This window comes from Triturus cristatus, chromosome 12 (genome assembly GCF_964204655.1).
Source record: "Triturus cristatus chromosome 12, aTriCri1.1, whole genome shotgun sequence".
Taxonomy (NCBI): domain Eukaryota; kingdom Metazoa; phylum Chordata; class Amphibia; order Caudata; family Salamandridae; genus Triturus; species Triturus cristatus.
Genome location: NC_140595.1, coordinates 661,428,859 through 661,444,416, shown reverse-complemented (window position 1 = coordinate 661,444,416; position 15,558 = coordinate 661,428,859). Strand labels below are relative to the sequence as shown.

General features: G+C 41.2%; 15 non-coding genes across 15 annotated transcripts; 5 read left to right on the top strand and 10 right to left on the bottom strand.

The window, feature by feature from the left end:
- Positions 1-620: 620 nt before the first annotated feature.
- On the bottom strand, positions 621-692 carry TRNAT-UGU (transfer RNA threonine (anticodon UGU)). The gene has a single exon. It is a non-coding gene; the product is annotated as a tRNA-Thr (tRNA).
- Positions 693-3,042: 2,350 nt separating this feature from the next.
- Positions 3,043-3,114, bottom strand: TRNAT-UGU (transfer RNA threonine (anticodon UGU)). Its single transcript has one exon. It is a non-coding gene; the product is annotated as a tRNA-Thr (tRNA).
- Positions 3,115-3,703: 589 nt separating this feature from the next.
- TRNAS-GCU (transfer RNA serine (anticodon GCU)) lies at positions 3,704-3,785 on the bottom strand. Its single transcript has one exon. It is a non-coding gene; the product is annotated as a tRNA-Ser (tRNA).
- Positions 3,786-4,197: 412 nt separating this feature from the next.
- TRNAI-UAU (transfer RNA isoleucine (anticodon UAU)) lies at positions 4,198-4,292 on the top strand. Its single transcript has 2 exons — positions 4,198-4,235; positions 4,257-4,292. It is a non-coding gene; the product is annotated as a tRNA-Ile (tRNA).
- Positions 4,293-5,466: 1,174 nt separating this feature from the next.
- TRNAS-UGA (transfer RNA serine (anticodon UGA)) lies at positions 5,467-5,538 on the bottom strand. The gene has a single exon. It is a non-coding gene; the product is annotated as a tRNA-Ser (tRNA).
- A 589-nt stretch (positions 5,539-6,127) lies between these two features.
- Positions 6,128-6,209, bottom strand: TRNAS-GCU (transfer RNA serine (anticodon GCU)). Its single transcript has one exon. It is a non-coding gene; the product is annotated as a tRNA-Ser (tRNA).
- A 412-nt stretch (positions 6,210-6,621) lies between these two features.
- Positions 6,622-6,716, top strand: TRNAI-UAU (transfer RNA isoleucine (anticodon UAU)). Its single transcript has 2 exons — positions 6,622-6,659; positions 6,681-6,716. It is a non-coding gene; the product is annotated as a tRNA-Ile (tRNA).
- Positions 6,717-7,876: 1,160 nt separating this feature from the next.
- On the bottom strand, positions 7,877-7,948 carry TRNAS-UGA (transfer RNA serine (anticodon UGA)). The gene has a single exon. It is a non-coding gene; the product is annotated as a tRNA-Ser (tRNA).
- Positions 7,949-9,031: 1,083 nt separating this feature from the next.
- Positions 9,032-9,126, top strand: TRNAI-UAU (transfer RNA isoleucine (anticodon UAU)). Its single transcript has 2 exons — positions 9,032-9,069; positions 9,091-9,126. It is a non-coding gene; the product is annotated as a tRNA-Ile (tRNA).
- Positions 9,127-10,286: 1,160 nt separating this feature from the next.
- TRNAS-UGA (transfer RNA serine (anticodon UGA)) lies at positions 10,287-10,358 on the bottom strand. The gene has a single exon. It is a non-coding gene; the product is annotated as a tRNA-Ser (tRNA).
- A 1,083-nt stretch (positions 10,359-11,441) lies between these two features.
- On the top strand, positions 11,442-11,536 carry TRNAI-UAU (transfer RNA isoleucine (anticodon UAU)). Its single transcript has 2 exons — positions 11,442-11,479; positions 11,501-11,536. It is a non-coding gene; the product is annotated as a tRNA-Ile (tRNA).
- A 1,174-nt stretch (positions 11,537-12,710) lies between these two features.
- TRNAT-UGU (transfer RNA threonine (anticodon UGU)) lies at positions 12,711-12,782 on the bottom strand. The gene has a single exon. It is a non-coding gene; the product is annotated as a tRNA-Thr (tRNA).
- A 589-nt stretch (positions 12,783-13,371) lies between these two features.
- TRNAS-GCU (transfer RNA serine (anticodon GCU)) lies at positions 13,372-13,453 on the bottom strand. Its single transcript has one exon. It is a non-coding gene; the product is annotated as a tRNA-Ser (tRNA).
- Positions 13,454-13,865: 412 nt separating this feature from the next.
- On the top strand, positions 13,866-13,960 carry TRNAI-UAU (transfer RNA isoleucine (anticodon UAU)). The gene is made up of 2 exons: positions 13,866-13,903; positions 13,925-13,960. It is a non-coding gene; the product is annotated as a tRNA-Ile (tRNA).
- A 1,174-nt stretch (positions 13,961-15,134) lies between these two features.
- TRNAT-UGU (transfer RNA threonine (anticodon UGU)) lies at positions 15,135-15,206 on the bottom strand. The gene has a single exon. It is a non-coding gene; the product is annotated as a tRNA-Thr (tRNA).
- Positions 15,207-15,558: the final 352 nt, after the last annotated feature.

Sequence of the window (15,558 nt, the reverse complement as noted above, 5' to 3'; positions counted from 1 at the left end):
CTTTTCCTCATCTTCATCTCGATACTCCTTTGCCAGAAACCAGGTTCACTTCTTCATTTAACCCACCCATCCAAGGTCACCAAATCTTTGAAGCAAGTCTGCCTATTCTCCCTTTCTCTCTATGTACAAGATACCTTGTATCATTTGAATGGACAGCAGGAGAGAAGGATATTTATGGTGAGTGGGGGTGGGGTTTTGAGGAGTAACCTCATTTGCCTAAGAGCCGGGGTATCTGGGAAAAAAAGTATTTTATGGGGGAAGACTTTCACATCTCCTTGGTGAAATTTGTAGGGCCTTATAACATCCTTTCTGTGGATGCAGATTCAGTCGGAACAGAGGTCCTAGTACTCGCTCTGCCTTTCAAAGGAACTGTAAATATGCATGGCTTATTTGGCTTTGCCCGGCAGGGCTTGCCCGGCAGGGTGAGAATGGCGTTTGTCAGGCGTTCGTCAGGCGATCGGAAGGGGTAAGGCAATAATTTATAATTCAATGATCTTCATGATATTTTCTTGATAATATGAAAGCAGGAAAGGGAAGCTTGGCAATAAGCAATCCTAAAGCAAGGTGTGACTCCAGGGAAGAATGACTTGAAAACAACATACAGAAAGACTCATGTAAAAAGGCCCTGATGAGGCTTGAACTCATGACCCCTGGTTTACAAGACCAGTGCTCTGCCACTGAGCTACAAGGCCAGTCTGCACGCAGGATGTAAATTGCAACATGTATTCTTACTGAGGTATGAATATATCTATGATTTTGAGACTCTGTATGGAAACGTAGTTGCATATGAATGTCCACGTGCGCGCACACATTGAAGACCATGCTTAAGGCACTTTTTTTGGAAGTATGAAAAACTACATTTTCATATGAGAAAATAAGAGTTTTCGCATTCAAGACCATACCGATAGCTCTAGTTAGTATGTCTGCAATCAGTGACATATAGAGAACCCACTTATTAGAAGTGATCTGTCTCTGTGGGGCAGACATATGTTAACAGTCATTCATTTGAGACGGCCTAAACTTTAGGAGTAAGAGCTGCTTTCTTATCAATCTATTTATCCAAACTGGGTAATAAGCCAGGAGTGAGTGAAAGGCAATCCTCTGGAAACTCCATGAAAGATCTAATTTCTATTACGCACAAAATACTTCACTTTATTTGACATATTTGTTAAAATGGAACAGTCAGATGATCCCATCTAGCGGATCCTGGCTCTGTCTTGAAAGAGAGTGTAATTATACTACAAGAAATGCTGGCCATCAAAAGAGACTCTGATGGCTTTCCGACGAAGGTGGGATTCGAACCCACGCGTGCAGAGCACAATGGATTAGCAGTCCATCGCCTTAACCACTCGGCCACCTCATCTGCCCTACAGCCCCATCTGAAACCTTGCTTCACAAAAGGTACTGAAGTGTCAATATACTGTACCTAAAAAAGAAAAAAACAGCTGAGGCAAGATCTCACATTCCACGTCTTCCCCCAATCAGGGACCTACATTTCATTTTTGGGAAATTCTTACTATGTGCTAATTACAAATATTCATAAGATTCCCCTAGACTTTGTCAGAACTGTCAAGATATAATTCTATGGGGTTTTGAATAGACAGAGCATATGTTATAGGACAATTATAGAATCTATTCCGTTTGGACTGTATTTTTAATAGTCATGATAACATGCTAGCATGTGAGTCGATCTTGCACAGTGAATGATGGAGCAGTGTCTGTCATCTACTTGGTCAGCTGTAGATGGCTCACCTGGGGAGATGTGAAAAGAGAGAGCTCCAGTGGCGCAATCGGTAAGCGCGCGGTACTTATACAGCAGTACTTGCACTGAGCCATGCCGAGGTTGTGAGTTCGAGCCTCACCTGTAGCAGCCGTGTTGATTTTCATAAACCATTTCACAAAAAGTAAAGTTTAAACTCAGAGTATGGACGGCCCTTGAGAGAGTCTTTACTTCTTATAGGATCTACGTGTCCTACTCCTCTGGGTGCCAAATATCACATATCCTCCGCGATGCTCAGTTTAAACATTCCATGATGTGCCATCTTGCATTTCATGCAAACACCACATCAGTGCATTTAAAAATACATTTGTAGAATAATAAATATGATGAAAACAGTGTTCTCACATGATAACCATAAACTGAAGAGCTGCAAAAAATGCTGTATCAGCTACTTACAATAAAAGGTGACTCGAAAAAACTAGCAAAAGAAGAGCATCATCATATTAAAGGTTCTATTCACCATCTTGAGTTGCACCATAGCAGCTTATGGTGCTTTTCTGCTCAGAGTGTGCCTCCAATCCCACATTCATTTTTAATTTCTTTGCAGTTTAAAAAACAACAATTACTGCTCGAAGTTCACTTTTCAAAACCATTCAACCTATTAAATGTATTTCTCTAACCTATGAATGTGGTCCATGTTCACTTTTCCTCATCTTCATCTCGATACTCCTTTGCCAGAAACCAGGTTCACTTCTTCATTCAACCCACCCATCCAAGGTCACCAAATCTTTGAAGCAAGTCTGCCTATTCTCCCTTTCTCTCTATGTACAAGATACCTTGTATCATTTGAATGGACAGCAGGAGAGAAGGATATTTATGGTGAGTGGGGGTGGGGTTTTGAGGAGTAACCTCATTTGCCTAAGAGCCGGGGTATCTGGGAAAAAAAGTATTTTATGGGGGAAGACTTTCACATCTCCTTGGTGAAATTTGTAGCGCCTTATAACATCCTTTCTGTGGATGCAGATTCAGTCGGAACAGAGGTCCTAGTCCTCGCTCTGCCTTTCAAAGGAACTGTAAATATGCATGGCTTATTTGGCTTTGCCCGGCAGGGCTTGCCCGGCAGGGTGAGAATGGCGTTCGTCAGGCGTTCGTCAGGCGATCGGAAGGGGTGAGGCAATAATTTATAATTCAATGATCTTCATGATATTTTCTTGATAATATGAAAGCAGGAAAGGGAAGCTTGGCAAAAGGCAATCCTAAAGCAAGGTGTGACTCCAGGGAAGAATGACTTGAAAACAACATACAGAAAGACTCATGTAAAAAGGCCCTGATGAGGCTTGAACTCATGACCCCTGGTTTACAAGACCAGTGCTCTGCCACTGAGCTACAAGGCCAGTCTGCACGCAGGATGTAAATTGCAACATGTATTCTTACTGAGGTATGAATATATCTATGATTTTGAGACTCTGTATGGAAACGTAGTTGCATATGAATGTCCACGTGCGCGCACACATTGAAGACCATGCTTAAGGCACTTTTTTTGGAAGTATGAAAAACTACATTTTCATATGAGAAAATAAGAGTTTTCGCATTCAAGACCATACCGATAGCTCTAGTTAGTATGTCTGCAATCAGTGACATATAGAGAACCCACTTATTAGAAGTGATCTGTCTCTGTGGGGCAGACATATGTTAACAGTCATTCATTTGAGACGGCCTAAACTTTAGGAGTAAGAGCTGCTTTCTTATCAATCTATTTATCCAAACTGGGTAATAAGCCAGGAGTGAGTGAAAGGCAATCCTCTGGAAACTCCATGAAAGATCTAATTTCTATTACGCACAAAATACTTCACTTTATTTGACATATTTGTTAAAATGGAACAGTCAGATGATCCCATCTAGCGGATCCTGGCTCTGTCTTGAAAGAGAGTGTAATTATACTACAAGAAATGCTGGCCATCAAAAGAGACTCTGATGGCTTTCCGACGAAGGTGGGATTCGAACCCACGCGTGCAGAGCACAATGGATTAGCAGTCCATCGCCTTAACCACTCGGCCACCTCGTCTGCCCTACAGCCCCATCTGAAACCTTGCTTCACAAAAGGTACTGAAGTGTCAATATACTGTACCTAAAAAAGAAAAAAACAGCTGAGGCAAGATCTCACATTCCACGTCTTCCCCCAATCAGGGACCTACATTTCATTTTTGGGAAATTCTTACTATGTGCTAATTACAAATATTCATAAGATTCCCCTAGACTTTGTCAGAACTGTCAAGATATAATTCTATGGGGTTTTGAATAGACAGAGCATATGTTATAGGACAATTATAGAATCTATTCCGTTTGGACTGTATTTTTAATAGTCATGATAACATGCTAGCATGTGAGTCGATCTTGCACAGTGAATGATGGAGCAGTGTCTGTCATCTACTTGGTCAGCTGTAGATGGCTCACCTGGGGAGATGTGAAAAGAGAGAGCTCCAGTGGCGCAATCGGTTAGCGCGCGGTACTTATACAGCAGTACTTGCACTGAGCCATGCCGAGGTTGTGAGTTCGAGCCTCACCTGGAGCAGCCGTGTTGTTTTTCATAAACCATTTCACAAAAAGTAAAGTTTAAACTCAGAGTATGGACGGCCCTTGCTAGAGAGTCTTTACTTCTTATAGGATCTACGTGTCCTACTCCTCTGGGTGCCAAATATCACATATCCTCCGCGATGCTCAGTTTAAACATTCCATGATGTGCCATCTTGCATTTCATGCAAACACCACATCAGTGCATTTAAAAATACATTTGTAGAATAATAAATATGATGAAAACTGTGTTCTCACATGATAACCATAAACTGAAGTGCTGCAAAAAATGCTGGATCAGCTACTTACAATAAAAGGTGACTCGAAAAAACTAGCAAAAGAAGAGCATCATCATATTAAAGGTTCTATTCACCATCTTGAGTTGCACCATAGCAGCTTATGGTGCTTTTCTGTTCAGAGTGTGCCTCCAATCCCACATTCATTTTTAATTTCTTTGCAGTTTAAAAACCAACAATTACTGCTCGAAGTTCACTTTTCAAAACCATTCAACCTATTAAATGTATTTCTCTAACCTATGAATGTGGTCCATGTTCACTTTTCCTCATCTTCATCTCGATACTCCTTTCCCAGAAACCAGGTTCACTTCTTCATTCAACCCACCCATCCAAAGTCACCAAATCTTTGAAGCAAGTCTGCCTATTCTCCCTTTCTCTCTATGTACAAGATACCTTGTATCATTTGAATGGACAGCAGGAGAGAAGGATATTTATGGTGAGTGGGGGTGGGGTTTTGAGGAGTAACCTCATTTGCCTAAGAGCCGGGGTATCTGGGAAAAAAAGTATTTTATGGGGGAAGACTTTCACATCTCCTTGGTGAAATTTGTAGGGCCTTATAACATCCTTTCTGTGGATGCAGATTCAGTCGGAACAGAGGTCCTAGTCCTCGCTCTGCCTTTCAAAGGAACTGTAAATATGCATGGCTTATTTGGCTTTGCCCGGCAGGGCTTGCCCGGCAGGGTGAGAATGGCGTTTGTCAGGCGTTCGTCAGGCGATCGGAAGGGGTGATGCAATAATTTATAATTCAATGATCTTCATGATATTTTCTTGATAATATGAAAGCAGGAAAGGGAAGCTTGGCAATAAGCAATCCTAAAGCAAGGTGTGACTCCAGGGAAGAATGACTTGAAAACAACATACAGAAAGACTCATGTAAAAAGGCCCTGATGAGGCTTGAACTCATGACCCCTGGTTTTCAAGACCAGTGCTCTGCCACTGAGCTACAAGGCCAGTCTGCACGCAGGATGTAAATTGCAACATGTATTCTTACTGAGGTATGAATATATCTATGATTTTGAGACTCTGTATGGAAACGTAGTTGCATATGAATGTCCACGTGCGCGCACACATTGAAGACCATGCTTAAGGCACTTTTTTTGGAAGTATGAAAAACTACATTTTCATATGAGAAAATAAGAGTTTTCGCATTCAAGACCATACCGATAGCTCTAGTTAGTATGTCTGTAATCAGTGACATATAGAGAACCCACTTATTAGAAGTGATCTGTCTCTGTGGGGCAGACATATGTTAACAGTCATTCATTTGAGACGGCCTAAACTTTAGGAGTAAGAGCTGCTTTCTTATCAATCTATTTATCCAAACTGGTTAATAAGCCAGGAGTGAGTGAAAGGCAATCCTCTGGAAACTCCATGAAAGATCTAATTTCTATTACGCACAAAATACTTCACTTTATTTGACATATTTGTTAAAATGGAACAGTCAGATGATCCCATCTAGCGGATCCTGGCTCTGTCTTGAAAGAGAGTGTAATTATACTACAAGAAATGCTGGCCATCAAAAGAGACTCTGATGGCTTTCCGACGAAGGTGGGATTTGAACCCACGCGTGCAGAGCACAATGGATTAGCAGTCCATCGCCTTAACCACTCGGCCACCTCGTCTGCCCTACAGCCCCATCTGAAACCTTGTTTCACAAAAGGTACTGAAGTGTCAATATACTGTACCTAAAAAAGAAAAAAACAGCTGAGGCAAGATCTCACATTCCACGTCTTCCCCCAATCAGGGACCTACATTTCATTTTTGGGAAATTCTTACTATGTGCTAATTACAAATATTCATAAGATTCCCCTAGACTTTGTCAGAACTGTCAAGATATAATTCTATGGGGTTTTGAATAGACAGAGCATATGTTATAGGACAATTATAGAATCTATTCCGTTTGGACTGTATTTTTAATAGTCATGATAACATGCTAGCATGTGAGTCGATCTTGCACAGTGAATGATGGAGCAGTGTCTGTCATCTACTTGGTCAGCTGTAGATGGCTCACCTGGGGAGATGTGCAAAGAGAGAGCTCCAGTGGCGCAATCGGTTAGCGCGCGGTACTTATACAGCAGTACTTGCACTGAGCCATGCCGAGGTTGTGAGTTCGAGCCTCACCTGGAGCAGCCGTGTTGTTTTTCATAAACCATTTCACAAAAAGTAAAGTTTAAACTCAGAGTATGGACGGCCCTTGCTAGAGAGTCTTTACTTCTTATAGGATCTACGTGTCCTACTCCTCTGGGTGCCAAATATCACATATCCTCCGCGATGCTCAGTTTAAACATTCCATGATGTGCCATCTTGCATTTCATGCAAACACCACATCAGTGCATTTAAAAATACATTTGTAGAATAATAAATATGATGAAAACAGTGTTCTCACATGATAACCATAAACTGAAGAGCTGCAAAAAATGCTGTATCAGCTACTTACAATAAAAGGTGACTCGAAAAAACTAGCAAAAGAAGAGCATCATCATATTAAAGGTTCTATTCACCATCTTGAGTTGCACCATAGCAGCTTATGGTGCCTTTCTGTTCAGAGTGTGCCTCCAATCCCACATTCATTTTTAATTTCTTTGCAGTTTAAAAACCAACAATTACTGCTCGAAGTTCACTTTTCAAAACCATTCAACCTATTAAATGTATTTCTCTAACCTATGAATGTGGTCCATGTTCACTTTTCCTCATCTTCATCTCGATACTCCTTTCCCAGAAACCAGGTTCACTTCTTCATTCAACCCACCCATCCAAGGTCACCAAATCTTTGAAGCAAGTCTGCCTATTCTCCCTTTCTCTCTATGTACAAGATACCTTGTATCATTTGAATGGACAGCAGGAGAGAAGGATATTTATGGTGAGTGGGGGTGGGGTTTTGAGGAGTAACCTCATTTGCCTAAGAGCCGGGGTATCTGGGAAAAAAAGTATTTTATGGGGGAAGACTTTCACATCTCCTTGGTGAAATTTGTAGGGCCTTATAACATCCTTTCTGTGGATGCAGATTCAGTCGGAACAGAGGTCCTAGTCCTCGCTCTGCCTTTCAAAGGAACTGTAAATATGAATGGCTTATTTGGCTTTGCCCGGCAGGGTGAGAATGGCGTTTGTCAGGCGTTCGTCAGGCGATCGGAAGGGGTGATGCAATAATTTATAATTCAATGATCTTCATGATATTTTCTTGATAATATGAAAGCAGGAAAGGGAAGCTTGGCAATAAGCAATCCTAAAGCAAGGTGTGACTCCAGGGAAGAATGACTTGAAAACAACATACAGAAAGACTCATGTAAAAAGGCCCTGAAGAGGCTTGAACTCATGACCCCTGGTTTTCAAGACCAGTGCTCTGCCACTGAGCTACAAGGCCAGTCTGCACGCAGGATGTAAATTGCAACATGTATTCTTACTGAGGTATGAATATATCTATGATTTTGAGACTCTGTATGGAAACGTAGTTGCATATGAATGTCCACGTGCGCGCACACATTGAAGACCATGCTTAAGGCACTTTTTTTGGAAGTATGAAAAACTACATTTTCATATGAGAAAATAAGAGTTTTCGCATTCAAGACCATACCGATAGCTCTAGTTAGTATGTCTGTAATCAGTGACATATAGAGAACCCACTTATTAGAAGTGATCTGTCTCTGTGGGGCAGACATATGTTAACAGTCATTCATTTGAGACGGCCTAAACTTTAGGAGTAAGAGCTGCTTTCTTATCAATCTATTTATCCAAACTGGTTAATAAGCCAGGAGTGAGTGAAAGGCAATCCTCTGGAAACTCCATGAAAGATCTAATTTCTATTACGCACAAAATACTTCACTTTATTTGACATATTTGTTAAAATGGAACAGTCAGATGATCCCATCTAGCGGATCCTGGCTCTGTCTTGAAAGAGAGTGTAATTATACTACAAGAAATGCTGGCCATCAAAAGAGACTCTGATGGCTTTCCGACGAAGTTGGGATTTGAACCCACGCGTGCAGAGCACAATGGATTAGCAGTCCATCGCCTTAACCACTCGGCCACCTCGTCTGCCCTACAGCCCCATCTGAAACCTTGTTTCACAAAAGGTACTGAAGTGTCAATATACTGTACCTAAAAAAGAAAAAAACAGCTGAGGCAAGATCTCACATTCCACGTCTTCCCCCAATCAGGGACCTACATTTCATTTTTGGGAAATTCTTACTATGTGCTAATTACAAATATTCATAAGATTCCCCTAGACTTTGTCAGAACTGTCAAGATATAATTCTATGGGGTTTTGAATAGACAGAGCATATGTTATAGGACAATTATAGAATCTATTCCGTTTGGACTGTATTTTTAATAGTCATGATAACATGCTAGCATGTGAGTCGATCTTGCACAGTGAATGATGGAGCAGTGTCTGTCATCTACTTGGTCAGCTGTAGATGGCTCACCTGGGGAGATGTGCAAAGAGAGAGCTCCAGTGGCGCAATCGGTTAGCGCGCGGTACTTATACAGCAGTACTTGCACTGAGCCATGCCGAGGTTGTGAGTTTGAGCCTCACCTGGAGCAGCCGTGTTGTTTTTCATAAACCATTTCACAACAAGTAAAGTTTAAACTCAGAGTATGGACGGCCCTTGCTAGAGAGTCTTTACTTCTTATAGGATCTACGTGTCCTACTCCTCTGGGTGCCAAATATCACATATCCTCCGCGATGCTCAGTTTAAACATTCCATGATGTGCCATCTTGCATTTCATGCAAACACCACATCAGTGCATTTAAAAATACATTTGTAGAATAATAAATATGATGAAAACTGTGTTCTCACATGATAACCATAAACTGAAGAGCTGCAAAAAATGCTGTATCAGCTACTTACAATAAAAGGTGACTCGAAAAAACTAGCAAAAGAAGAGCATCATCATATTAAAGGTTCTATTCACCATCTTGAGTTGCACCATAGCAGCTTATGGTGCCTTTCTGTTCAGAGTGTGCCTCCAATCCCACATTCATTTTTAATTTCTTTGCAGTTTAAAAACCAACAATTACTGCTCGAAGTTCACTTTTCAAAACCATTCAACCTATTAAATGTATTTCTCTAACCTATGAATGTGGTCCATGTTCACTTTTCCTCATCTTCATCTCGATACTCCTTTCCCAGAAACCAGGTTCACTTCTTCATTCAACCCACCCATCCAAAGTCACCAAATCTTTGAAGCAAGTCTGCCTATTCTCCCTTTCTCTCTATGTACAAGATACCTTGTATCATTTGAATGGACAGCAGGAGAGAAGGATATTTATGGTGAGTGGGGGTGGGGTTTTGAGGAGTAACCTCATTTGCCTAAGAGCCGGGGTATCTGGGAAAAAAAGTATTTTATGGGGGAAGACTTTCACATCTCCTTGGTGAAATTTGTAGGGCCTTATAACATCCTTTCTGTGGATGCAGATTCAGTCGGAACAGAGGTCCTAGTCCTCGCTCTGCCTTTCAAAGGAACTGTAAATATGCATGGCTTATTTGGCTTTGACCGGCAGGGTGAGAATGGCGTTTGTCAGGCGTTCGTCAGGCGATCGGAAGGGGTGATGCAATAATTTATAATTCAATGATCTTCATGATATTTTCTTGATAATATGAAAGCAGGAAAGGGAAGCTTGGCAATAAGCAATCCTAAAGCAAGGTGTGACTCCAGGGAAGAATGACTTGAAAACAACATACAGAAAGACTCATGTAAAAAGGCCCTGATGAGGCTTGAACTCATGACCCCTGGTTTTCAAGACCAGTGCTCTGCCACTGAGCTACAAGGCCAATCTGCACGCAGGATGTAAATTGCAACATGTATTCTTACTGAGGTATGAATATATCTATGATTTTGAGACTCTGTATGGAAACGTAGTTGCATATGAATGTCCACGTGCGCGCACACATTGAAGACCATGCTTAAGGCACTTTTTTTGGAAGTATGAAAAACTACATTTTCATATGAGAAAATAAGAGTTTTCGCATTCAAGACCATACCGATAGCTCTAGTTAGTATGTCTGTAATCAGTGACATATAGAGAACCCACTTATTAGAAGTGATCTGTCTCTGTGGGGCAGACATATGTTAACAGTCATTCATTTGAGACGGCCTAAACTTTAGGAGTAAGAGCTGCTTTCTTATCAATCTATTTATCCAAACTGGTTAATAAGCCAGGAGTGAGTGAAAGGCAATCCTCTGGAAACTCCATGAAAGATCTAATTTCTATTACGCACAAAATACTTCACTTTATTTGACATATTTGTTAAAATGGAACAGTCAGATGATCCCATCTAGCGGATCCTGGCTCTGTCTTGAAAGAGAGTGTAATTATACTACAAGAAATGCTGGCCATCAAAAGAGACTCTGATGGCTTTCCGACGAAGTTGGGATTTGAACCCACGCGTGCAGAGCACAATGGATTAGCAGTCCATCGCCTTAACCACTCGGCCACCTCGTCTGCCCTACAGCCCCATCTGAAACCTTGTTTCACAAAAGGTACTGAAGTGTCAATATACTGTACCTAAAAAAGAAAAAAACAGCTGAGGCAAGATCTCACATTCCACGTCTTCCCCCAATCAGGGACCTACATTTCATTTTTGGAAAATTCTTACTATGTGCTAATTACAAATATTCATAAGATTCCCCTAGACTTTGTCAGAACTGTCAAGATATAATTCTATGGGGTTTTGAATAGACAGAGCATATGTTATAGGACAATTATAGAATCTATTCCGTTTGGACTGTATTTTTAATAGTCATGATAACATGCTAGCATGTGAGTCGATCTTGCACAGTGAATGATGGATCAGTGTCTGTCATCTACTTGGTCAGCTGTAGATGGCTCACCTGGGGAGATGTGCAAAGAGAGAGCTCCAGTGGCGCAATCGGTTAGCGCGCGGTACTTATACAGCAGTACTTGCACTGAGCCATGCCGAGGTTGTGAGTTCGAGCCTCACCTGGAGCAGCCGTGTTGTTTTTCATAAACCATTTCACAAAAAGTAAAGTTTAAACTCAGAGTATGGACGGCCCTTGCTAGAGAGTCTTTACTTCTTATAGGATCTACGTGTCCTACTCCTCTGGGTGCCAAATATCACATATCCTCCGCGATGCTCAGTTTAAACATTCCATGATGTGCCATCTTGCATTTCATGCAAACACCACATCAGTGCATTTAAAAATACATTTGTAGAATAATAAATATGATGAAAACTGTGTTCTCACATGATAACCATAAACTGAAGAGCTGCAAAAAATGCTGTATCAGCTACTTACAATAAAAGGTGACTCGAAAAAACTAGCAAAAGAAGAGCATCATCATATTAAAGGTTCTATTCACCATCTTGAGTTGCACCATAGCAGCTTATGGTGCCTTTCTGTTCAGAGTGTGCCTCCAATCCCACATTCATTTTTAATTTCTTTGCAGTTTAAAAACCAACAATTACTGCTCGAAGTTCACTTTTCAAAACCATTCAACCTATTAAATGTATTTCTCTAACCTATGAATGTGGTCCATGTTCACTTTTCCTCATCTTCATCTCGATACTCCTTTCCCAGAAACCAGGTTCACTTCTTCATTCAACCCACCCATCCAAAGTCACCAAATCTTTGAAGCAAGTCTGCCTATTCTCCCTTTCTCTCTATGTACAAGATACCTTGTATCATTTGAATGGACAGCAGGAGAGAAGGATATTTATGGTGAGTGGGGGTGGGGTTTTGAGGAGTAACCTCATTTGCCTAAGAGCCGGGGTATCTGGGAAAAAAAGTATTTTATGGGGGAAGACTTTCACATCTCCTTGGTGAAATTTGTAGGGCCTTATAACATCCTTTCTGTGGATGCAGATTCAGTCGGAACAGAGGTCCTAGTCCTCGCTCTGCCTTTCAAAGGAACTGTAAATATGCATGGCTTATTTGGCTTTGCCCGGCAGGGCTTGCCCGGCAGGGTGAGAATGGCGTTTGTCAGGCGTTCGTCAGGCGATCGGAAGGGGTGAGGCAATAATTTATAATTCAATGATCTTCATGATATTTTCTTGATAATATGAAAGCAGGAAAGGGAAGCTTGGCAATAAGCAATCCTAAAGCAAGGTGTGACTCCAGGGAAGAATGACTTGAAAACAACATACAGAAAGACTCATGTAAAAAGGCCCTGATGAGGCTTGAACTCATGACCCCTGGTTTACAAGACCAGTGCTCTGCCACTGAGCTACAAGGCCAGTCTGCACGCAGGATGTAAATTGCAACATGTATTCTTACTGAGGTATGAATATATCTATGATTTTGAGACTCTGTATGGAAACGTAGTTGCATATGAATGTCCACGTGCGCGCACACATTGAAGACCATGCTTAAGGCACTTTTTTTGGAAGTATGAAAAACTACATTTTCATATGAGAAAATAAGAGTTTTCGCATTCAAGACCATACCGATAGCTCTAGTTAGTATGTCTGCAATCAGTGACATATAGAGAACCCACTTATTAGAAGTGATCTGTCTCTGTGGGGCAGACATATGTTAACAGTCATTCATTTGAGACGGCCTAAACTTTAGGAGTAAGAGCTGCTTTCTTATCAATCTATTTATCCAAACTGGTTAATAAGCCAGGAGTGAGTGAAAGGCAATCCTCTGGAAACTCCATGAAAGATCTAATTTCTATTACGCACAAAATACTTCACTTTATTTGACATATTTGTTAAAATGGAACAGTCAGATGATCCCATCTAGCGGATCCTGGCTCTGTCTTGAAAGAGAGTGTAATTATACTACAAGAAATGCTGGCCATCAAAAGAGACTCTGATGGCTTTCCGACGAAGGTGGGATTCGAACCCACGCGTGCAGAGCACAATGGATTAGCAGTCCATCGCCTTAACCACTCGGCCACCTCGTCTGCCCTACAGCCCCATCTGAAACCTTGCTTCACAAAAGGTACTGAAGTGTCAATATACTGTACCTAAAAAAGAAAAAAACAGCTGAGGCAAGATCTCACATTCCACGTCTTCCCCCAATCAGGGACCTACATTTCATTTTTGGGAAATTCTTACTATGTGCTAATTACAAATATTCATAAGATTCCCCTAGACTTTGTCAGAACTGTCAAGATATAATTCTATGGGGTTTTGAATAGACAGAGCATATGTTATAGGACAATTATAGAATCTATTCCGTTTGGACTGTATTTTTAATAGTCATGATAACATGCTAGCATGTGAGTCGATCTTGCACAGTGAATGATGGAGCAGTGTCTGTCATCTACTTGGTCAGCTGTAGATGGCTCACCTGGGGAGATGTGAAAAGAGAGAGCTCCAGTGGCGCAATCGGTTAGCGCGCGGTACTTATACAGCAGTACTTGCACTGAGCCATGCCGAGGTTGTGAGTTCGAGCCTCACCTGGAGCAGCCGTGTTGTTTTTCATAAACCATTTCACAAAAAGTAAAGTTTAAACTCAGAGTATGGACGGCCCTTGCTAGAGAGTCTTTACTTCTTATAGGATCTACGTGTCCTACTCCTCTGGGTGCCAAATATCACATATCCTCCGCGATGCTCAGTTTAAACATTCCATGATGTGCCATCTTGCATTTCATGCAAACACCACATCAGTGCATTTAAAAATACATTTGTAGAATAATAAATATGATGAAAACTGTGTTCTCACATGATAACCATAAACTGAAGTGCTGCAAAAAATGCTGGATCAGCTACTTACAATAAAAGGTGACTCGAAAAAACTAGCAAAAGAAGAGCATCATCATATTAAAGGTTCTATTCACCATCTTGAGTTGCACCATAGCAGCTTATGGTGCTTTTCTGTTCAGAGTGTGCCTCCAATCCCACATTCATTTTTAATTTCTTTGCAGTTTAAAAATCAACAATTACTGCTCGAAGTTCACTTTTCAAAACCATTCAACCTATTAAATGTATTTCTCTAACCTATGAATGTGGTCCATGTTCACTTTTCCTCATCTTCATCTCGATACTCCTTTCCCAGAAACCAGGTTCACTTCTTCATTCAACCCACCCATCCAAAGTCACCAAATCTTTGAAGCAAGTCTGCCTATTCTCCCTTTCTCTCTATGTACAAGATACCTTGTATCATTTGAATGGACAGCAGGAGAGAAGGATATTTATGGTGAGTGGGGGTGGGGTTTTGAGGAGTAACCTCATTTGCCTAAGAGCCGGGGTATCTGGGAAAAAAAGTATTTTATGGGGGAAGACTTTCACATCTCCTTGGTGAAATTTGTAGGGCCTTATAACATCCTTTCTGTGGATGCAGATTCAGTCGGAACAGAGGTCCTAGTCCTCGCTCTGCCTTTCAAAGGAACTGTAAATATGCATGGCTTATTTGGCTTTGCCCGGCAGGGCTTGCCCGGCAGGGTGAGAATAGCGTTTGTCAGGCGTTCGTCAGGCGATCGGAAGGGGTGAGGCAATAATTTATAATTCAATGATCTTCATGATATTTTCTTGATAATATGAAAGCAGGAAAGGGAAGCTTGGCAATAAGCAATCCTAAAGCAAGGTGTGGCTCCAGGGAAGAATGACTTGAAAACAACATACAGAAAGACTCATGTAAAAAGGCCCTGATGAGGCTTGAACTCATGACCCCTGGTTTACAAGACCAGTGCTCTGCCACTGAGCTACAAGGCCAGTCTGCACGCAGGATGTAAATTGCAACATGTATTCTTACTGAGGTATGAATATATCTATGATTTTGAGACTCTGTATGGAAACGTAGTTGCATATGAATGTCCACGTGCGCGCACACATTGAAGACCATGCTTAAGGCACTTTTTTTGGAAGTATGAAAAACTACATTTTCATATGAGAAAATAAGAGTTTTCGCATTCAAGACGATACCGATAGCTCTAGTTAGTATGTCTGCAATCAGTGACATATAGAGAACCCACTTATTAGAAGTGATCTGTCTCTGTGGGGCAGACATATGTTAACAGTCATTCATTTGAGACGGCCTAAACTTTAGGAGTAAGAGCTGCTTTCT